The sequence below is a fragment of the Pleurodeles waltl genome, chromosome 1_2 (assembly GCF_031143425.1).
Source record: "Pleurodeles waltl isolate 20211129_DDA chromosome 1_2, aPleWal1.hap1.20221129, whole genome shotgun sequence".
Classification (NCBI taxonomy): Eukaryota; Metazoa; Chordata; class Amphibia; order Caudata; family Salamandridae; genus Pleurodeles; species Pleurodeles waltl.
This window is the reverse complement of record NC_090437.1, coordinates 1,286,428,296-1,286,452,746: the sequence shown is the minus strand read 5'-3', so window position 1 is coordinate 1,286,452,746 and position 24,451 is coordinate 1,286,428,296.

The following is a 24,451-nucleotide window of genomic DNA, read 5'->3' as shown; positions in this document are numbered from 1 at the left end:
GGTTGATTAAACGAGTTGGGGCGACAAAGTTAGGAGGCCAGTGTGGATCTGGTTAAATAGCTAGATGGTTCAGAGAAAGTAATTAACTTTTAGGGAGGGCCAACCACTTCCAGGGATCAAGTGTATTCCATAATGTCTTATTAGCTGAGATCCAGGGGTATTGGGTGGAGAGGACTGAGTGCCACCCTCTAGTGTACCTCAGCCATTCCCACCAAGTGTGGTGGGAGACGTTTCCTAAAGACTTCCAAGATGAGAGAATAATTTTAAGTGCCAAGGTGAATAGAAGGTCATCCAGGAGGAAACATCTTCAATCTTTCTCCAGATGTTAGTGTCGTTGTTTGGAGTATAAATATTCAAAAGGTAGAATTCTTTGCTTGATTTAGATAACTTGTTGAGTATCCATCACCCATTTTGGTCAGAGAGAGTGTCTAAGACCGAAATTCGTGCTTTCTTCAAGATAATGGTGAGCACTCCATTTTTCTTTTTGTGAGCGGATGAACCTAACGCTTCCGAGAACCAAGGAGCTTTAAAGTAGGGTGTGTCCGAAGCAGTGAGTTTAGATTCTTGTAGGAGAATCAGATCACATTTGAATTTATATAGGTATTCACTGATTTTCCCCCTCTTAACTGGATGGTTCAACCCTTTTGTATTGAGAGATAAGATTTGCAAAGCATCACATTTTGACATGGGTGTGATGTTGTGTGGACTGAGATGTCATCGTATATTGTAATTTGTGGTTTTGTTTAAAGAGTGCAACATGAGGTAAGTGTGACCTCCTCACACCTGTCCTATGAACTCTGGTATAGTGTCCCTTCTGAAATGGTATTGATGAAAACCTAGGTAAGATATTGAGGCAATCACGAAGAAGGGGAAAAGAGAAAAGAGAAGAAAAAACAAACAAATCAAACGAAATCAGAGCCCACCCACTCCGTAACTCGAACCCACTCACCCTACCCCTCCGCCTTCCTACCATGTTCAGGAAATGCATCGGACCCAAAGGACGAGACCAACCATCTGTAGGAAGGTAGCCTCTTGCTAGCCTTGTTACCCCCACTTTTGGCCTGTTTGTGAGTATATGTCAGGGTGTTTTTACTGTCTCACTGGGATCCTTCTAGCCAGGGCCCCAGTGCTCATAGTGGAAACCCTATGTTGTCAGTGTGTTTGATATGTGTCACTGGGATCCTGCTAGTCAGGACCCCAGTGCTCATAAGTTTGTGGCCTGTATGTGTTCCCTGTGTGGTGCCTAACTGTATCACTGAGGCTCTGCTAACCAGAACCTCAGTGTTTATGCTTTCTCTGCTTTTAAAATTGCCACTGCAGGCTGGTGACTAATTTTACTAATTCTGATTGGCACACTGGAACACCCTTATAATTCCCTAGTATATGGTACCTAGGTACCCAGGTATTGGGGTTCCAGGAGATCCCTATGGGCTGCAGCATTTCTTTTGCCACCCATAGGGAGCTCAGACAATTCTTACACAGGACTGCCACTGCAGCCTGAGTGAAATAACGTCCACGTTATTTCACAGTCATTTTACACTGCACGTAAGTAACTTATAAGTCACCTATATGTCTAATCCTCACTTAGTGAAGGTTAGGTGCAAAGTTACTAAGTGTGAGGGCACCCTGGCACTAGCCAAGGTGCCCCCACATTGTTCAGGGCAATTTCCCCGGACTTTGTGAGTGCGTGGACACTATTACACGCGTAAACTACATATAGGTCGATACCTATGTGTAGCTTCACAATGGTAACTCCGAACATGGCCATGTAACATGTCTAGGATCATGAAATTGTCACCCCAATACCATTCTGGTATTAGGGGACAATTCCATGCATCCCCGGGGCTCCAGCATGGAAACCGGGTACTGCCAAACTAGCTCTCTGGGGTTATTTCTGCAACTACCACTGCTGCCAACCCTCAGACAGGTTTCTGCCCCCCTGGGGTCTGGGCATCCCAGTGCCAGGAAGGCAGAACAAAGTATTTCTTCTGAGAGAGGGTGTTACACCCTCTCCCTTTGGAAATAGGTGTTAAGGGCCTGAGATTAAGAGCCTGAGAGAAGTAGCCTCTCCTGGCCTCTGGAAATGCTTTGAAGGGCACAGATGGTGCCCTCCTTGCATAAACCAGTCTACACCTGTTCAGGGATCCCTCAGCCCCTGCTCTGGCACGAAACTGGACACAAAAAAGGGAAGCAACCACTCCCCTGTCCATCACCACGCCAGGGGTGGTTCCCAAAGCTCCTCCAGTGTGTCCCAGACCTGTGCCATCTTGAATGCAGAGGTGTGAGGGCACAATGGAGACCTCTGAGTGGCCAATGCCAGCAGGTGACGTCAGAAACCCCTCCTGATAGGCTCTTACCTGGTTAGGTAGCCAATCCTCCTCTGAGGGCTATTTAGCGTCTCTCCTGTGGGTTTCTCTTCAGATAACGAATGCAAGAGCTCACCAGAGTTCCACTGCACTTCTCTCTTCGACTTCTGCCAAGGATCGACCGCTGACTGCTCCAGGTTGCCTGCAAAACCACAACAAAGTGGCAAGAAGACTACCAGCAACAATGTAACGCCTAATCCTACCGGCAATCTCGACTGTTTCCTGGTGGTGCATGCTCTGAGGGCTGTCTGCCTTCACCCTGCACTGGAAGCCAAGAAGATATCTCCCGTGGGTCGACGGAATCTTCCCCCTGCCAATGCAGGCACCAAACTTCTGCATCACCAGTCCTCTGGGTCCCCTCTCATCTTGACGAGCGTGGTCCCTGTAACACAGGACCCCGACAGTCCAGTGGTCCTTCTGTACAAATTTGGTGGAGGTAAGTCCTTTCCTCCCCACGCCTGACAGTAATCCTGTGTACTGGATGATTTGTAGCTGCTAGGGCTTCTGTGCACTTTTGCAAGACTTCCTTCCTGCACAGCCTAGCCCAGGTCCCAAGCACTCCGTCCTGCATTGCCCAACTCGCTGTGTTGACCTCTGACTTCGTGGGACCCTCTTTTGTTGTGCTGAATCGACCGCAGTGCTCAGATTTCCTGAATGCCTGTTCTGGTGCTTCTACGGGTGCTGCCTGCTTCTGCATAGGCTCTCTCTGTTGCTGAGCGCCCCCTCTGTCTCCTCCTCCAAGGGACGACCTCCTGGTGCTTCCTGGGCCCTGGCAGCACCCAAAATCCTAAAACGAAACTCTTGCACGTAGCAAGGCTTGTTTGCAGTCTTTCTGCGTGGAAACAGCTCTGCATCCTCCAGCACGCCTTGGGACATCTTCTGACCGAACGAGAACTTCCTGGCACCTTCCGTTGTTGCAGAATCGTTAGCTTCTTCCACCCGGAGGCAGCCCTTTTGCACCGTCATCCGGGGTTTAGTGGGCTCCTGCCCCCCGGACACTTGCGTGACTCGTGGACTTGGTCACCTTCCGTTGCAGGACCTCAGGTCCAGGAATCCGTCTTCAGTGCTTTGCAGTCAGTTGTTGTCCTTGCAGAATCCCCTGTCTCGACTTTACTGTCTTTCTGGGGTAGTGGGGTAACTTTACTCCTACTTTTCAGGGTCTTGGGGTGGGGTATCTTGGACACCCTTAGTGTTTTCTTACACTCCCAGCGACCCTCTACACACTACACTAGGCCTGGGGGCCATTCATGGTTCACATTCCACTTTTGGAGTATACGGTTTGTGTTGCCCGTAGGCCTATTTTCTCCTATTGCATTCTATTGTGTTCTACAGTGTTTGCACTACTTTTCTAAGTGTTTTACGTACCTGATTTTGGTCTGTGTGTATATTTTGTGTATTTTACTTACCTCCTAAGGGAGTAAATCCTCTGAGATATTTTTGGCACATTGTCACTAAAATAAAGTACCTTTATTTTTGGTAACTCCGAGTATTGTGTTTCTTATGATATAGTGCTATATGATATAAGTGGTATAGTAGGAGCTTTGCATGTCTCCTAGTTCAGCCTAAGCTGCTCTGCTATAGTTACTTCTATCAGCCTAAGCTGCCAGAACACTACAAATCTACTAATAAGGGATAACTGGACCTGGCACAAGGTGTAAGTACCATCAGGTACCCCCTATAAGCCAGGCCAGCCTCTTACACCATCTCTAGGACACCGCAGTGCATGGGTGTTTATAAGTGAATGAGGTTACTTTTAGAAGCATGAGCTACTATTGGTGACATTTTAGAAGTTAAACATAAAGCGATTTGAGAAAGATGATGGTGTGTTTACGCTGAAAGGTGAGGGCAGTTTTGAGACATGGCCTGAAAATTTTTCATGAAAGTGATATCAGTGCAACACTGTGGTCTGGCGACATCGACTGGTAAATATTTGAGGCAGTACAACATCAACAAGTATCACTTTGGGGTATGACGTGGTGAAACAAATGACAATGATAATAACCAAGTACACCAGGTAATTAGTGGACAAACAATGACGCGTAACTTGTAGAACAAGGCATTTTAGCTTCATCAATAGACATGTTACCGTGTTACCATTTCGAGATCCCATATAGGCAGATCACAGTATGCTTCTTAGGTATAGTGAGCCCCCATTAACCTGGATGGAGGACTGTAGCCTCTTTAATAGCAAAACAAATTAATAGTCCATAGCCATGGGGGGGTCATTCAAGTTTAGAAGCAGTTTAGAGCTAGATTTCAGCAGGAGTCTGGAGTGCCTACGAACAATTTTAAGAGTGGGTGATAGTGGAAACAGAATGGGATCATGGCACACACGGAAACATGCATCATTTGGAAATACCTTCTAGGTCCCAGATTTAGGTAGCAAAGCCTCTGTTCGGATATGATGAATGTGAAATTTTTACTGATTGATGAAAAGGGCTTACAACCTGGGGGTTTATAGCATACAACACGATGGATATTGTACTGAGAAAGGCAGTGAAGATGTGCTCAGGAAATGGTTATATGTTACAGTGGTCACGTGGGTGGAGGGGCTGTGTGCATCTCGGCCTCAAGGCCAGATTGTGTTGATCGTGGAACAGGTGACGTGACCCTTTGTAGACAATACGAAATCTGGCTGGACCCGAAAATGAGAAGGGGATGTCCATGTTCCACAGCCCTTGCCTGAGTGAGAGGAAGCCCTTTTTAGTTGGGACCATGTGTTTGGAGCATTAGTCGTGAGAGGTGGTGGTCTGGTGGTCTTTCCAGGCGATGTATTTGTACTTATGTACTCTAGGATTATCTCAATATGCTGGTATCTGAGGGGTTTACAAATAATCAGTCGTGGTGGTCTCGATGATGAGGTCTGGTAGTTTTGATATGATGGGATGTGGTGTGCTCTATCCAACTTGAATTTATGCTCAAAAAGGATTTCTGTAGTTCAGAATCCAGTATTCCAGGAAGGCGATGCAAGAGCCATGATGTTTTTTCACAGTTTTCCACAAAGCCAAAGAGATTATATTGCCCCTTCTATTTCTCTCTTCCAACTCAGCAATGGGATGTTGCATTAGGAGTGATGTTTTGTTGCGGGAGCTGAGGTCTTCTTTCACTGTAAGGTGTTTGTCTTCTAGATTGCTGATGCGTTGTTCGGCTGCTGACATCTTCTCAGCCATTTGTTTAATGTCAGATCTCATGCCTGAAAATGTCTTGCTGCATTATGTCCATGCTCACCTTTGTGGTTTGGGAAGGGTTAACACATCTGAAAGCTTTTTCAGAATGGAACCTATTGTGTCTTTCATTTCAGTTTTGTTTTTGATGCGTGATTCTGGGGTCGCTGGTTCTGGCTTTGTCCTTTTCATGGTGGACTTAGAGTCCTTTTCAGGCATGTTGAGGGTCTGTATTCTCAGGTTGCTGTTGAAAGCTGTGGTTGATCAGGGTGTCTCCGACCTTCTTCTCATGGTAGTAGAGGTCCCCTGGGCACCCTCTTGTACACATTTTGTCTCAAGGTTATATTAGGATAGAACAATTCTTTATTGTTGGTGATGAAGGCCTTTGGTGGTAGACATTAACATTTGTTGTTTAGATAAGCCGTATTTTTCGGAGGGCTTATTATGTGTAAAATGGGTGCCCAATGTTTGCATGTTATAGCTGGTAACTATACTTCAGGTGTTCTTCTCAGAGGTGCAAGCAGATATGATCAGTTTGTTTGTTTCATGTGTGGAATCAGTGTTGGGCATTAGTGTTGCGCTAGCCAGCAGACGGTTAAGGAAGGCCCTGTAGGTCTTGAGGTAAAGGCCTGGTAGGCACTGTAGGTCCTCTAGGCCCTGTAGGCCTCGAAGTGAGTCAGCACAGAGATCTGAGCTTGGGTGCGCACTTATCACTGCCTGTGTAAATAATCATGAGAATGTGGTTAGATAATGTCCTCAATGAAGGCACACCCCCGTATCTTGGCACAAAAGGACTCTGTTAAGCCCATGAGAATTGCAGTAGCTCTGGGCCTTCATTATCAGGGCCCCAATCGCAGCATGTTCACTTGAAGTTTTTAACCACCACCTACCACGGCAGAGGTTCTAGGCCTCTTAGGAAGTGTTTGTCGCTCCCAGCACGGGCCACGAATCTGGAGCCCGCAACCCATCAGCCCCCCATTCTATGCAGCTGCGCGACTGCCACTCCACTGGCATGCATGGCAAGAGCAGGTATCATCATTCACACTAGTTTATTATGTCACATTAGTAGTAATTTTGTATGCGGGAAGTATTTTCTTAATATAAGTGTTGTCCCATATACTGCTGGGCCAGACAAGCTTTTAACGAGGGAGCTGCACAGTCAGTATAATAAGCTTGATTTCCATGGGAAAAGAACTCCCATTTTGTGGAGATAGTTGCCGAAGGTTGATGCATGGTGATTCCAAAGGCCCTGGATTCTGGTGGGCTTTGCCTCATTGCCACAGATGAAGGCATCTAGCATTTAGTGACTCTGGGTTCTGGTAGGCCATGCTTCGTTGCAGGAGATGGGAGTGGCCATTTTAACGGCCGGCGAGTGCTCAGGATAAGTATCAGATACCAGAGCAGATTTGTTTCAGAATTTCTCATAGTCTTGACTATTCTTCAGATGTTGTGTCCTCGATGGTCAATAAATAACAAGTCATGTCATTTCAATGATACTGCCAAAAAGAATGTCCTTTAAAAACATCTTAACAGGATTTGTAAAGGCTCTGTGATATGGGCCTAGTGCACTGCACAGAAATCCACAGCTTTTCATGGTTTCTTCATATCTGTTCTGCCCATTTCACAGGGTGTAGTTCAGGTATTCAAATGGCCGGATGAGAGCCAAGGATTATTAGAATATTGGAATGCTGACCGCTCCTTTGAAGACAATGAAGTAGTTCTTGGCTTTGCAAAAGCCCATGCCTCAGCATACCAATCTTCGTTATTCACAGCAACAGCTGTGAAAAAAAGCCTCACGGAGCCTGAGGAGATTTCAACCCCCTCTGGCTCTGTTAGGCCTTTGATTTACTAATTACAACATTTTGCCCTCTAGGGGCAGAATGTTCTAATATTCTTATAGTCCACCATAACGGGCTATACCGGCTGTTAGAAATGGCCCTTTTTGCAGAGTTAACCCCAAACTTTTTGCCTTCTTCCTCCTATTTTTTCAGTTCTGTTTTGGCTGGTTTATTGTCTATGCGCACTTTACCATTGCTGATCAGTGCTAAAGTGCAAGTTGTCCCTTTTTAAATTGTACTGTTGTCCTCTAGACAGTGGCACAAAGGGAGCTGGGGTGTAGACTGTATTTCCTTATGAGCCATCTGAGCTAGAGTGGAGGGAGGAGTGGTCTCTCACACCTGAAAGGACTGTGCCTGCCCTCACACAATGGAGTCTCGAACCCCCTGGTTTGTGTCTGGGGCCTGGCCTGGACAAAGAAGAATCTTGCAAACACTTGAATCTTTGCTTTGAAGTTTGCCAACTTCAAAGGCAGAAAGGGGTATACAAATTAGACCCCAAACCCCAGACTTTTAGAATCTTTCTGGAATCAAGAGGAACCTCTGCCCAGGAGAATAGCTGAAGAGCTGGAGGAGGAGTACTGTTCCTTTGCTGTATTGGCCTGCAGTTGCTGCTTCTGCCTTACAAGAGTGCAAAGGGTGAACTTTGTTGGGTATCCTGCTTGAAAAAGTTCTCCAAGGGCTTGGAGTAGAGCTTGCCTCCTGTTGGAAGTCTCAGGGACACCAAAGACTTCAGTTTCCTTGTCCTGCAGCACTGGGAACTGTTTTCTTTGTACTGTTCAAGAGGAAAAACCACTGTGACACCGCCAACGACACCGCTGATCTGCATCGTGACCTGCTGACGCCACATGGAGACACACTGCCCCGCTTCGCACCATGACCCTGGTCTCACCCATGCCGTCATCGGATGACTTCACCAAGCCCCTGCTCGCACGCAACCTGTGGACCTGCACTCTGGCATCGCCTTGCTCGCACCACAGCATGGGCAATCCTGACGGCGCCGCTCCTGTTGACACCGGCACTGCTGCCTGCACCTTGGCCTGTGGACACCGCTCGTGAGGAGCACAAAGCACCATCCCGCACCGCAACCACGGTCCACCGATGCCAGCACCATCGACTCCAGTTTCGTCACCAGGCATCCCTGCCTGCAGCATGGCCTGTGGACACCGCTGGTGACGGTCATGAAGCACCATCCCGTCCCGCACCGCTGGCTTGGGCCTACCGATTAAGTGCTTCTGCAACACGGCCGCCGCTGCCTGCACCATGCCCTGGTGACACCACCCCACTTCACACCGAAGTCCTGGTCTCCCTGACACCAATGGACCCCATCACTGAGCCGCTGCCTGCACCGTGACCTGTGGGCACCACACGTCGCATCGTCCCGCATTGCACCACTGCCACAACGCCATCCACGCCAGTGCTCCTGACTTCATCAGCCCTGAGTTTGATCTCCAATGCGTGTGACTTCCAGGGCCCGATGACTCCTGCGCCGAACCAAGCAACGCCAGCAACGCAGCTTTCCAGAGCTCACCACAGGGATCACAACGCTTTACAAGTCCAAAGGTACTCTTTGCAGGTCTTCCTGACACCGTAGCTGGCCCGCAACGCCACGGCCGGCCTGAACTGTTGTTATTGTTGATCACAACGCCATGATAGCCCCAGGTGGAACTATCGACTTCAAGGAACTGTATTTTTTAAGTTAAATCTTCCAGAATTCATACTTTTATTACGATATGCTGGATTTTTATTGTATTTGGTCTTGTTTTATATAGATAAATATTGGCTATTTTTCTAAAACTGGTGTGGTGTCCTTTTGTAGTGTTTTCACTGTGTTACTGTGTGTTATGTGCAAATGCTTTACTCATTGCTTCTGAGATAAACCTGACTGCTCGTGCCTAGCTACCAAGGGGGTGAGCAGGGATTATCTGAGTGGGTGTCTCCCTTATCCTGCCTAGAGTAGGGGCCCTACTTGGACAGGGTGCAAACTGACTGCCAACTAGAGACCCCAGTTCTAGCACTGGTGTCAGCGGTGAGGTTAGGACTTGCATTTGCACTTGACCCACAGTGATTGGTGTACACTACTACCATATCGCAGACCACGACGTTCCACATACAGATTTATGTTTTTGATTTTTCCTGTTTACCTATTTTTGATCTTAAGTTGAAGGCGAACTTCCAACAACATCATGTCTCAGTCAATAACATCATCAGTTGCATGACAGGATTTGTTTTTTGAGGAGGATAAGGTGGAAACCAATACCGTGAAGGAACTGAAGGCAGTTTGTAAAAACTACAAAGTCTAGGTCAGAGGCCTCACCAAAAAAGAGGAGCTACAAAAGGCGCTGAGGGCCTGGGTAGCCGCCAGATCTGCCAGTGGGCAGTCTGAGGATCCAAATGGGGAGTCTGTGGATCTAAATCCTAGGATAGATGTGCTGAGGGTGCAGGAGCTGCTAGGGGGGAGGTACCCCCTCGGCCAAGCAGCAGTGGTGGATCAAAAGGCCTGACTCCAGAGGACCTGGAGGACAAGAGAGAAGCCAGGAGGCACCAGATAGAGTTGGAGAGGTTAAAATTGGAGGATCAAAAGGAGAAGCGAGCCATGGAGGAAAGGAAGATGCTTTTAGACCATGAGCTCAGAATAAAGGAGCGGGATCAGAGGAAGTCCAGCAATGATGGTGGCAGCAATACCTTAGTGCAGTCAGACAGAATTGTTAACATTCCTAAGAATGTAGGGAGAGAGTAGAAGAAGGGAGACGACATAAAGAGGTGGTTTCAGGAACACAAGGCATCCATCCACATGAATTGGGTCCCTGAGAAGAATTGGGGGGCAGGATTGTGGAACCACTTCACAGAGGAGGGGAGGGACACTTTGCTAGTTTGGGTAAGGGGTACAACCTCACCTATGCTGACATGAAGGAGGCCCTTCTCACTAGGTATGGTCTCACTTAGGACAAGTACTGGGATCAGTTTAAGCAGAGTAAGAAAACTGATTGCCAGACCTGGTTGGAATGTGTAGATTCTTTTTGCAGAGCACTGGATGGTTGAGTGCAGGGCAGTAATGTGACAGATTTTCAGGGGCTGTACAACTTAATTGAGTGGGAGCACTTGTCTAGTTTGTGTTTTGCAGAGCTGCGCCAGCACTTGACTGATGATAAGCTGACTGACCCCAGGAAACTTCCTATGGAGACGGACCGCTGGGTGAGTGCCCGGGTCCACAAGAAGGTTTATGGGGGAGACTCCGCCAAACGTGGGCAGGGTTCCCAGAAGAAGGAGAGGGAAGTCAAAGGAGACGTAGACAGGTCCCAGGATAAGGAGGAAGAAGAAGGGTCCTAGGCCCCTTCTGACAGAAAGGAGGGAGGTTCTTGTGGGCGGTGGCCCAGTGCATCCCATTTTCAACCCCAGTGCTTTGAGTGTTCCCAGTTAGGGCACATGAAAGGGGACTCTGTCTATACTAAGAGAACCCCTAATGGTGGCCCCCCTACCAAGGTAGCCAATGTGGCCTTAGGGGGAGGTACCCCCAGGGCCAGGTCATAGACCATGCCATGATATCCCTTAGTTGGGAGGTGGACTCAGAAGGTGAGTTGGTAATCCCTGAGAGTGTGAGTCGTCACTTCCACCAGGTGACAGTGAATGAGGTCCCAGTCACTGCTATGAGGGACAGTGGGGCTAGCCATACCATGATGGTGGAAAGGCTTGTCTCCCCAGAGCAGTACACCGGCCAGGTGTGTAGGGTGACACCAGGCCATGGGCAGGACTTCTTCCACCCTATGGCCCTGGTACCCCTAGAGTGGGGTGGGGAGGTGACCCAGAGGCGGGTCGTACTCAGTCCCCAGATGCCCATAGACTGGGGCAATGAGTTGCCCCAGGTGTCAGGCGAACTGGGAGGGGTGGCCCCCAGAGGCACCCTCACAGTTCAGTTGTCTGGGGGCACCACTCCAAGGCGGAAGGTACAGGACCCCAGCAAGAGGGACAGCAGGAGGGAGAGCCCAGCCCTGTCCCCTGCTCAGCCTGAGGGTACAGACCCAAAGGTGAGTGGCCAGTCTCAGGATACCACCTCTGAGCTAGTGGGAGGTGAAGTGGAAAAAGGGTGCAAGTCACCTAGGGTTACTGATCCTCACGTTTCGGAACCACAGGGACCAGAGACCCTAGGATGGCCTGGGGCCTGCCTCTTGTCACTGACAGCTGTCATTGGCCTCTGCTGGTTGTTATCCTTGTGGTCAGAGTTTTCCCTGGGAGGGGAACTGAAGTCAGACCCCCGGGGTGGGAGGGGCCACATCACACTGTTGGACCTGGCGGTACTGTCTGCCTACTGGAATGCATCTGTGAGCAAGGTAAGATTAGATGCTGCACAAACCGGGTCCTCAGATAAGAAGGGTTCCCCCAGGGTTAGTTCAGTGGGTCCTGAGAGTGTTGACCGAGGGGTCAGTAGTGGGCCATTGTCCAGGTACTATCGCCCTGAGTAGGGAAGTCCAGCAAGTTATTGATTGGCCTACCCTGGCTTTAGGCTGGGAGGGGGTTGTGTTCGAAATGGCCCTTTTTGCAGGGTTATCCCCAAACGTTTTGCCTTCTTCCTCCTACTTTTTCAGGTCCGTTTTTGCTGGTTTATTTTCTCAAATTGTACTGTTGATTGGTTTATCCATTCTTGGCATATTTGTTTTATTGGGCACCTCTAGTAAAGTCCGCTAGAGGTGCCCAGGCCTGTAAATCAAATGCTACTAGTGGGCTTGCAGCACTGATTGTGCCACCCACATATGTAGCCCTGTACACATGGCTCAGACCTGTCAATGTAGTGTCTGTGTGTGCAGTTTTAAACTGCCAGTCCGACCTGGCAAGTGCACCCACTTGCCAGGCCCAAACATCCCTTTATATACATGTAAGGCACCCTTTATCTAGGCCCTAGGTAGCCCAAGGGCAGGTGCACTATATTTAAAGGGTAGGACATGTACTGATGTGTTTTACATGTCCTAGCAGTGAAATACGGCTAAATTCTGGTTTCACTGTTGCAAGGCTTATCTCTTTCATAGGTTAACATGGGAGCTGCCTTTAAATAACTTTAAAGCACAAATTAACCTTGAGAGCAGATATAAATATGGAGTTTAGGGTCCCTGTAATCACAATTTAAAAATACATCTTTTAGGGAAGTTGTTTTGGATTGTGAGTTTGAAAATGCCACTTTTAGAAAGTATCACTTAAAATGCTCCTAGAAGAATTAGATATAGTATGCATACATATTATACAGTCTTCAATTAATGAATAAGACAACTCTGTACTGTTAAAGTCAAAATCCTATATATTGCTCAATAGGAATCAGGAAGTTCAAAAACATGTAGAACAATTCCAACAAATGTCGATTTCATAAACAACAACACTGTATATACCCCTCTAGATCATAAGATTGAATCCCTACTGCAGATCCAGGAAGGGGCTATAACCCTCCTCATGACACAGTTCTGCACAATATTTGCCTGGCCAAACAATCCCCCAGTAGAACTGCCTCCAACAGGAGCAGAGGGGGTACTACAAATTTCCCTTTGAGAGATGTACTTGGTAGAGGTTATGTACATGTACCTTGGAGTAGAAGTAATCTTGCATCATTTACCAATGAGTTTACAAAGCTGAGTGAAAGGCTAGTGGAACAGGGTTGATTGGTGTACATAGGCAAAAGGGGCGTTGCCCTGCCAACCTACGGGGAGAGGCAAGAACAGGGAAACCAACGCAGAGCAGCTGAAAATAAATTACTGCTCCGAGACAGTGTGCTGACTCTCCTGGGTGAACTCTAGTGAACTTTGCAGATGGCCTACTCTATAAGTGCCAGATGGGTGAGGATTTCTTCGGCCTCCAGGCCCAGGCTACATCAGTGACATCATCGGAGAGGGAGTGCTGAATTAAAATACAATGGATCAAGTTGCTTTTGGGGTGTATTAACAGTGGCCCTGGGAGAAGTTACAAAGTTCCATTCACTTCAGTGGCTAGGGGTAGGGCAGACTGATGAGGACGAGGGAGTGGGAGGCAACATTTGTGTGGCCCTGGGAGAAGTTACAAAGTTCCATTCACTTCAGTGGCTAGGGGTAGGGCAGACTGATGAGGACGAGGGAGTGGGAGGCAACATTTGTTGGTCATCACAGAGGGGCAGGCTTTAGGAAGGGCGCAGGGGGCTGCTCTCCTGGCATTAATACATGTTTAGTAGTGCATTTGGTTTCACTTTGAAAACAAAATTATGAGCATGACGGAGTGCTCCTTATCTTGGCTCCATAGAAGCCCAAGAGAGGGAAGGAACCAGCTGCAGATAACAATTGCACTAGTGAACAGAGGTAAGTGTGCAGTTAAGCTTCTGCTTAAGGGACATAGTCAACCCCTCACCCTTTAGCAGCTACGGGGGGGAGTTCTTGATGGGCCTCTTCTTCTGTCTGCAGCTCTGCAGATAAAGGTGTGGTGAATTCATTTTAGTTCCCTACTGGCAACAGAAGACAGCTTAGCCATCATCTTGAAGTCCTGTTGCCCATTTTACCTAGTAACCTTTTACCCACTTAGCATGCTCTGTTTTATCCTATTAACTTCATTATTTCTTTTAGCCCTTTGCAGCTGTTTATATTTTATAAGAAATGTTTTGCTGTTCGTTATCCGTGCTATTTTGAGAATTCGTCATTATCAGTGATGTACGTAGGAATTGTCATCATGTCCCTTTCTTTCTTACGTTTGACAGGAACATAATGTGCACATGTTAGATATTGGTTTTGCAATTGCAGATGCAAGTTTGCGTACATAATCAGTTCTTTAAGTACATATCTGTGTCAGGGATCCTACATGAGCCTTTTAAATACACCTCACACAGACAAGGTCATTAGAGGAGTTCCTTCCAGATGCCACCTAAGCTGCACGTCACCTTGCTGCAGAAATCAGCTTTTGTGTCTCCACGGAGTCTGACGTAGGGAACTCATTCCAAGGTAACGAGGACTGGGGGCGCTTCTCATGGGCATGGTACTGGCCAACTAGGGTCTATCACACCTAACTCTTGTTAGAGTAGAGATTAGGCTCTCTTTGTTAGGAATTTCCGCCTTGATTTATACTTTTTTTGCGCCGCATTACTGGCATTTATTGACACAAAGGCGGTGCAACCTTACAAAATACAATTGTATTTTGTAATTTCGCGCCGCTTTTGCGTCAAAAATTATGGTAATGCAGCGCAAAAAAAGTAGAAAAGAGGGCCTTCATATCGTATGTTTATTGCAATGTGGTGTGTTTTTTGGCAAAAGCGGCGCAAACGTACAAAATGCAATTGACTCAGTTGCCTACAAACAGAAATGTTGTCGCCCCTAAACCAGCAGTCTTGCTAAGGAGCGAGAGTCTAACTACGACAAAGGCTCATAATTAACTTTGGAGAGTGAGTGAAAAGTAGGGTGAGCTGGATGGATGAAATGGTGGATGGGTCGATGCATGGATGAACAAGTGAAAGGATGGATGTAGGAATGGAAGAGTTAAAGGGAGATAGGGTGTATGAGTGAAAGGGAGAGGGTGTATGAGTGAAAGGGAGGATGGATGGATGAACTGGTGGATGGATAGATGCACAGATAAATGAGTGAAAGGATGGATGCAAGAATGGAAGAGTGAAAGTCAGGGAGTGTGTATGAGTGAAATGAAGGGTGGATGGAATGATAATAGATGGATGGATGAATTTAGTGGAAGGATGGGTTGATGGATGATGAGAGAAAGAATGGATATATGGTAGAATGAGTGAAAGGATGCATGGATGGATGAGTGGTAAGGTAAATGAATGGATGAGTCAATGGGTGGATAGAGTGGAAGTATGGAAGGATGAACAAAAGGATGGATGAGTGAAAGGATGATTGTAAAAATGGATGAGTGAAAGGAAGGTTAGATGAGTGTCTGGATGAAAGGATAGATGAGTGAAAGGATGAATGATGAATGGTTGGATAGATGGATGAGTGAGCGAGCGAAAGGATGGATGGCTTAGTGAAAGGGTAAATGGAAATGTAAATGTAAAAAAAATTAAATTAGCATTTGTATAGCGCACTACTCACCCGTTAGGGTCTCAAGGCGCTGTACTTATACCGCTATGGAACCCCTCCTGGCTTTTCCCTGTGAGGCGCCCACTCCTGAGCACCCCCAGGGTGAAGCCAGGAATCCAAGCGCGGTTGGGGCCGTTGTGGAGATTAAGCAAGCTATTGCCCAGAGTTGCAGAGTGGGACCCATGAATTAGATTAGGCACCGAGGCGAGAATTATCTGGTCAAGGGGAATTGAGCCCAAGACCTGCCGAAGCGGGACTTGAACCCTGGTCTTGAGCCAGATCTCTGCTTCAGGGTCTGCCGCTCTAACCATTGAGCCACACTTCTCCACATGGAAGGTTGTATGAATGAATGAATGAATGGATGGATGGATGGAATGAAGGGTTGATAGATGGGTTTAAGGGTGGATGGCTGAGGGAAAGAGTGGATAGATGGATGAGCCAAAGGCAGGATGATGGATGGATGGAGTGAAAGGTTGGATAGTTGGAGTGAAAGGTTGGATGACTGAATGGATGGATGAATGGATGGCTGAAAGGGGGATGTATACGTGAAAGGATGGATGATTGAATGGATGGATTGGTCTGGTGGATGGGTATCCCTGGACCAGTGGTGTCTCTCCTTTGTGGGCACCACAGCTCCAGTGCACCCTCCTTGTTTGTTTTACTGTATCGAAAGAATAATTATTAACTCTTGGTATGATCAAAATAAAATGCCGACACCCTTTGGGTCCAGCAACAAACTGAGGCAGCTAGTGGCATTGTCTGATTGCTGACACAGGGGCATGAAGGTGCCTGCACCAGCCATCAGAGAGATTGTTCAGAGCTGGTGAAATCCCAGCACCTTGAGCATGTCTGTGTGACTATGTGTGTGAGTTAAAGTGAGAGAGAGTCAGTGAAGGAATGAGTCAGAGTGAGTGAGAATGAGTGACAGTAAGGACGAGTATGTGTGAGAATGAATGTGAGTGAGTGAGGGAGAATGACAGTGAGTGTAACTGAGTGTTACTATGTGTGAGACTGAGTCACAGTAAGACTGAGTATTCAGAATGAATGAGAATGAGTGAGACAAGGTGGGCCAGAGTAGACTGAGTGAGACGGCATCAATTAGTGAGGCCAAGTGAGACTGAGTGATTCAGAGTGCAACAGTAAACTTAGTGCAGGAAAATGTGAGAGAAACCTTTAAGAAAAAGCTCTTTGGAAATCTAGCCAAGGACTGGCCCCACCACCTTTCAACGTCACCAGCTGCCACTGCAGTGGAGTGGTACAAACAAGGTGAGAGGTTTGTGAAAATCTCGCAGGTGTTGTGGGTTGATCTGAACATGTTGTTTGATATTGTTGTTCCAAGTGGTCTATGGGCACAATGTAAGGTAGCTGTTCAGTGTCCAGAGGCAGAACTGACGAGAAGTGCCATAACGAAGGGTCCCTCGCCGTTGGTGATGAAAAAATATCAACAGGTTATGACATTTTTTAGGTAAGACGTCCCACCCCAAAATATAGATTGGGTCAAGATTGATAGGGCGACTCAAGAGCCCAAAGAAATGGTTCATGTGTATTATGAAACGCTATCACAGGCTTTTAGGCAGTATATTGGAATGGAGATGCTTGAGGCGAACGGTATGGGACATTTTGTGTCCAGATTTGTAACACGATTGAGACCCGAGATCAGCATGATGATACAGCAGCATTTGATTTGTTGGCAGAATAAGTCGGTTGATGAAATCCTGCGATACGCTAGATACTGCAGTGATGAGCTGGAGATGAAGCAGAAAAGGCTTAAGGATGAGTTTATAGTTACTCAGATGAAAGCAGCACAGAGAACCATTCAGATTTAGCCGATGACAAATAATGTTGGCTCCATGCAAGGTGCATACCAACAGGGACCACCTCCAATGCAGGGTAGCGGTCGGGGAATGCCTATTGATCCTAATACTGGAATGGATATTAATAGCTTTAAAAAAACAACCCTTTGCTAAATATGCAACAAGAAGGGGCATTGGAAGTGGGAATATTGTTTTAATCCAGAAAATCAGATCCAGAATCCAGGTTTTGCACAATCACAAAATGTTAACACTGTGCAGGTGCAGAACATGATGAGACCGAGAAGTCAGAATTTTAATATGTCCCAAGCCCCAATGATGCAGGTTCCCCAAACTCTAATGCCACAAAGAGTGCAGTTGGTCCTAAATTCAATGCTGATCAAATTCCTAATGTACATATGAATGCGATTCAAGGAGGAAACCCTTTCCAACACGTTCTCCCTGTATCCTCCCTGTTTGATGTCCAGGGAGGAGAAAGCACCGATATATCAAGATGACGGTACCTGCGAGTGAAGGAAGACTGCGTGATTGGTGCAGCCTTACAGGTGGAACAGAGCGGACCTTTTGTAGACAGCAGGGTGAATGACCTCCCGTGTCATTTTTGGTTGACACTGGTGCTACCCCCTCAGCTTTGAGAACAGTAGAGGTGCCAAACCTACCCTCTCTGCAAAATGAGTCCAAGTTGTTGGAGTAGCTAACAAACAGATGACAACTCAGGAAACTGAACCAGTTCTGATGACAAACACAGATTTGTGGCTTGGAATTACAGCCCAGTGAATCTTATGGGAAGAGATCTGCTGTGCAAATTAAATTGCATCATCTATTGTACGCCAGCAGGCATAGAGATGCAAACTCATGATGAAGATGTTGCCTTTAAACAGGCTAAGGATGGATTTCATTGCACCTTGTTCACATTGCTGACCACTGATGGTTTGCCCCCAGATTTGAGAGACATTATAGAATTCAAAGTGTGGGATTTTTTAGGAAGGGATTTCGGACTGATCAAAGGAGTAGAACCTGTCTGAATAACAGTTAAAATGAATGTTGAATTTTCAAGAACACCCCAATACAACTGGACGCCTGAAACCATTGCAGGGATTCGTCCCATAATCAAGTCAATGATCCAACAGGGCATTCTGAAGGAGATAATGGGCATCCCATCATAGGGTTACAGACACCGAATAGGAAGTACAGAGGTGTACCGGAGCTGTGCAAGGTGGACACCATTGTCAGTCCTTGTTGTCCCGTGGTACCAAACCCAGCTGTGATATTGTTTCAGATTCCATGTGAGACTGAGTGGTTCACTGTCACTGATTTATTCCAAGCCTTTTTCTCAATACGGTTCATGACGACAGCCAGTTCCTCTTTGCATTTTGGTTCGGAAATCATGTTTTGGCATGGTGCCAAGTCCCACAAGGGGATACGGAGAATCCTCTGACCTTTAATCAGATTCTTCAGAAAAATCTAGAATTTCTGGGCATGCCTTGCAATTTGGTTCTGATACAGTATACCAACAACCTGTTGGTGGCATCAAACACCAGAGAAGCATGAAAGTAGGATACCATAGCTTTGTGGAACTACTTGGCTGCGAGTGGACATAATGGGGGTCATTATGACCCCGGCAGTAATATGGTGGACAGTACTACCAACAGGCTGGTGGTACTTTCCCTCATATTATGAGACAAACCTCCAATGTACCACACCGACCACCACGGCGGATATCAATCTCCAGCCCGGCGGCCGTCACTGTACCGCCTGCAGGATAATGACCCCCACCTACCGCCCTGGTTTTCGTGGCTTCCTTACCACCACGAAAACTAGGGTGGTAGGTACTATCAGTGACAGGGAATCCCTTCCCTGTCAATGATAGAGGTCTTCCCCACCCCCTCCCCCCTCTTCAAATACCCTCAACCCCCTCTTCCTCCCCAAATCCTCCCCCCTACATTCACACCCCTCCCTTCACACACGCACACACGCATACACACACCCATTCCCACATTCATCCATGCATGCATACATCCATTCACACACACATCCGCACAAACTTTCATACATACACGCACACTTTCATACATACATGCAGACATGCATTCACAGAACACAACTTACACACACTCACACATCCATACATGTACACACATACGACATGGAACACACACCCGCATACACGCAGCAGCAGAGTCCACCAGCAGAACACTGCCAGGCCATATTATTTCTCATAATACGTCTGGCAGCGGTCTACTTGCGAGGCGCTGCTGGTGGCAGCAGCGCCACCTTACCGCCATCCGACGGCATGGCCACAGCCGGATTTCCGTCATCCTTCTGGCAGAAATCAGGCTATGGTCATGATACGGCGGACGACTGGTAGCCGAGGCGACCGTCTTTTGGCAGCTGTCGCCACAGCGAGAGGCGTTTTTTACCGCCAGTATCATAATGAGGGCCAACGTGTCCCCAGGAAAATTGAAATACTGCCAAACAAACGTTCAATACCTTGGTCACCACATTGAAAAGGGACCAAGGAAAGTGTCACAGTAGAGAAATCCAGTGATTTTTAAGATGGCTCCACCAGGTACACAAAGAGATGTGAGGATGTTTCTTGGAGTGGATGGCTACTGTCGCCAGTATGTGATGTTTCCATGTTGTGTTTTGGGCCGTTTACTGTCACATGTACGAGGCCTACCCACACAAGTGAGGTACCACTTTTATCAGCAGACTAAGTGAAATGCTGGGTGTTTTCAAGCCAACCAGAACATGCGTTCCAAGTTCAGCCTTTAATATGGATAAAACCAATACATTTAAAACAGTAATGGATTATTACGTTTTCAAAGTGGTGGAGAGTTTTAATCAAACTTCTCATTCATTTTAATATCAAGCACTGAAATGATAGATCAGGCAGTGTTCTCTGAGAAAGCTAAGCCATGTGTATTACTACCCCTTACTGGTATTTTTTAACTCCTCAGTGATCGTCCATTTGAGGCCCCCAGCATTGCTGATGTTGATTGAAATGGTTTAGCAATGCAGTCCATTCAATGTTGCATCCAATTCTGCTTTTATATTGTGCAATCTTCAACTGATCTTTGTGTAGTGTGACCAACATTGAGAAAATCGCACACTGTATTATGTAAATTACATTACTAGAATTAGTGTGTCATAGTCTGCAAGGAAGGAGCTATGTTTCCATATTTGAAAACATTTGTACTAGATGTTTGGTGGGAAACTGAACAATTATCACATTTGTAGTGTCGGGGCAAGGCCCTATGCTGACAGTAGGGTATTTAAAGTTGGTTCATTATGTGAGTGTACCAGGATGTGCCAGATATTTGTGTTCCTGTACCAAGCAAAGAGTGGATTTGAAAAGGAAGCAAAGTTATACGGAATAAAGGTACTGGAATTAATCACATCCACCCGCCCAGAGAAGCTGACCTAAGGACAAGCTATCTCTGAAGCCCTAGAATGAAAGCTATCATATTGCGATAAAGAGTTGCGATTGGTATGTTTACGCAAGGTATTGTTTTTGGACTTGATCATAAGGTATTTTTCACATATAATTCTCTTTTTTATTGCTGAATTGAAATGAAATAATAAAGAATCATGTTGTTTGGACTTTGAACTTATTTCTACACTTTGGAGTAACTTCTAGGACTACTTTGGTGTTGCCTGGTTTATATAGACTTTGTTCAGGTCGGATTGGTTTTCCAGTCGGCGCCATCACACCCGTGGTGGTTGGGTGTCACACCAGGTTGGCACCCCTGGCACTCGTCAGCAAACAAGTACATTTTCTCCATAACTGTATATATGCTGTAAATCGGATGTGCGAACTTTAAGGCATTAACCACCAATTTGTTTTTCATATAATATGGTTTTATATTGCACTGGCGCAGGGTTCTCGTGACATTTACAAAGCCCACAGCCTTCGGGCTGATAATTTACCTGAACCCCTTGAGGACAAAGCAAAGGCTGTTTTACTCAAACAGTACATCGTTCACTACTATTTAAGTATTTTTCATTATCTTTTCTACAAACAACCAAACAGTGTAATTCGTTAATTCATTTACTGTTTTAAATCTTTTATCTGTTTGAAAACGAAAATGTTTTCATACTCTCAAAATGAACATGTGATATAAAGAATATATAACAGGCAACAGGTATAATATGGTTTTATATTGCATTGGCGCAGGGTTCTCGTGACACTTACAAAGCCCTCAGTCTTCGGGCTGATAATTTACCTGAACCCCTTGAGGACAATGTGTCAATACTACACATTACTCGTTATGTATTTTTCATACTATATGCTTAATAAATTGATTTTAATATATTTTTCATGTAATCCTCATTGTTTGCCCGAATCGGCAGATAAAAAAATAGCTGGGTAAGTGTAGGAGGCTGGCCTGGCTTGTAGTGGGTACCAAGTGGTACTTACACTCTGTACCAGGTCCAGTTATCCCTTATTAGTGTAGAAGAGGTGTTTCTAGCAGTTTAGGCTGATAGAAGGTAGCTATAGCAGAGCAGCTTAGGCTGAACTAGCAGACATGCAAAGCTACTATACCACTGGTGTCATATGCACAATATCACAAGAAAACACAATACACAGGTATCCTAAAAATAAAGGTACTTTATTTTTATGACAATATGCCAAAAGTATCTCAGTGAGTGGCTAGCAAGATCCCAGTGAGACAGTGAAAACACCCTGACATATACTCACAAACAGGCCAAAAGTGGGGGTAACAAGGCTAGAAAGAGGCTACTTTCTCACAGTAAGGAACACGATGAAAAAAGTAAATGTGTGATAAAAAGAATGAAAGGATGGAATGAAGACAGCAGAAAGAATGACGAAGAAACAGAGAAAGTATGGAAGTCGTAACGAAAGAGGATACATCGTGAAAGAGAAAAAATCTGAACAAGAGAAAGTCCATGAAACAAAGTCCGGAAGAAGAAAAGCAACGCGGAAAGTGGGACGGCAGTACAGAATGAAAGTAACGACAAAAAAGGAGCACAAATTCCACAGACTTAAACAGAGAAGGAATTGAAAAGAACTAAAGATAATGAAGTGAAGGAGAGGGCAAAAATGAGAAGAAAGAAAAATATTAGAGAAGAAAAAGAACGCCGGGACGCAAGCAACTAGGAGCAAGAGACAACTGGTGAAAAAGCTGAAAAATCAAAAGACAGTGTAATCTGTTTATATGATGAATATTTTGCACATGCAATAGTTTTCGCACCTGCTCACAACAACTTTTAATTTGGAATTGGGAAAAGGACGTGCACCCCCACATTCATCCAAAATAGGTCAAATTGGCACAAGTTGGGGGTAACTTGTGAGCAGTAGCACCACGACAAGGTTTTGACCTTTGCTACTGGACATTCACACCATTCACACCTCACTCAGGGATACGACCTGCTTTCCGTCAGACCTACAGACATTCCGTGCTCAGCTCCAGATGGGGGGCGGTGCCAGGATTTCTGGAGCTCAAAGCAAAATAGAATTTGCCTGCAGCAGGAGAGCCCCAAAAATTGCTATTAAAAGCGGATTGGTGTCACGACGAGGTGACCCCATAAGGCCTTACCACACCTTATGGATGCTCCGCCCCCACCTAAAAGCACGTCTCCCTGGCATCTGCGAGGTGTGGTCTGGATTTTCCCCCCTAAAAAAAAAATGAACAAACAGACACATGGAAGATGCAGAGAGAGGCAGAACTGCCACGGCCATCCTGTATGTTTGAGGGCCAGCTCGGTGCCCCAAAACCCCTCATTCACACCTCATTCACACCATTCATAGCCCAAGCACTGCACTCACACAGCAGACACCCCGACCACGGCTGTATATATAGGTAAGAGGTGAATGACGTCATAAAGGCCTGCCAGGGCTGGGGTGTGATGTAGTACATGACGTCATAAGAGTTGAAGGGAAACACTGATGCCACTTAAGGCTGCCTAGGGAGACCAGGGTTACAATATGTTGATAGGTGTAGGCTTAGCTGTGACATAACATCAAATTACCAAAGGATTGAGGGAAGAAATGTTAGTTATAATGAACAAATTATGAAGGTTTTATGTATTCTCTTTATTGTATACAGGATGTAATTTATTTTATTTAAAAACTTTTTACTGAAAGATTTTTATAAATGGTTGGCATATAAGTAGCATAACATTCGCAAATATAGGTTTGACAGGTAGCATTAGTCTTTATTCGAGAAGGAAACACCACACCGGTTTATGTAATTACAGCTGGGTGGTTTATGTTCCGCACAACCGTAGGGTGGGAAAGGAATGGAAGAAAGCAAAAAATAAGAAAAGATAGGAGAGTGGATAGGGAGAGGATAGGAAGGAGAAGGGAGAGATAGGGGGTGACTGCCTAGAATTAGACGGAGATTTTGTCAGGCCTCTGGCATGGTTGATTAAACGAGTTGGTGCGACAAAGTTAGGAGGCCAGTGTGGATATGGTTAAATAGCTAGATGGTTCGGAGAAAGTAATTCACTTTTAGGGAGGGTCAACCACTTCCAGGCATCAAGGGTATTCCATAATGTCTTATTAGCTGAGATACAGGGGTATTGGGTGGAGAGGACTGAGTGCCCCCCTCTAGTGTACCTCAGCCATTCCCACCAAGTGTGGTGGGAGACGTTTCCCAAAGACTTCAAAGATGAGAGAATTATTTTAAGTGCCAAGGTGAATAGAAGGTCATCCAGGAGGAGTTCCCCTTGGTTCAGGTTCAAAGAATATGACGGGTGAATGGCTCTGCAGATGGGGAATGAGAAATTCCTGGGTAATTTTGTTTGTAGGATGGTGCCAATTGTTTCATGGACTTTAGTACAGAAGTTAACTAGGAGGTGGCAGTCATATAGCATGTGACGAATGTCAGCATGTAGAGAACTGCAACCACAGTAATGTGTAGTTGCCTGAAAGGCCTAAAGTGGAGAGTCCCTGTGATGTGTAGTATGATCTATGTCGGATGAAAAATTTAGTCTGAGCAAGATTGGGGGTTGTTTGCTTGGAGAAAGGGGCGTTCCGGAGTTTCTGCCACATAATATCTTGTGGCCTCTGTAGACCATCCTGTGACAAGTCTTTCTGACATTTCTGTTCTATGGATTCTTGGCGTGAGGTGGAAGTGGGGCTGAGCTAAGCATAAATCTTTGATTTCACATGGATGCCTTTCCCGAGTTTAGTTGGTGGAGCTGGAAGCAATGCGGTTTGAAATGGAAAAGCCCCTTGCTTAGAAGCCACAACAACTCATAAAAGGTGGAAGAGGGTGTGTTACA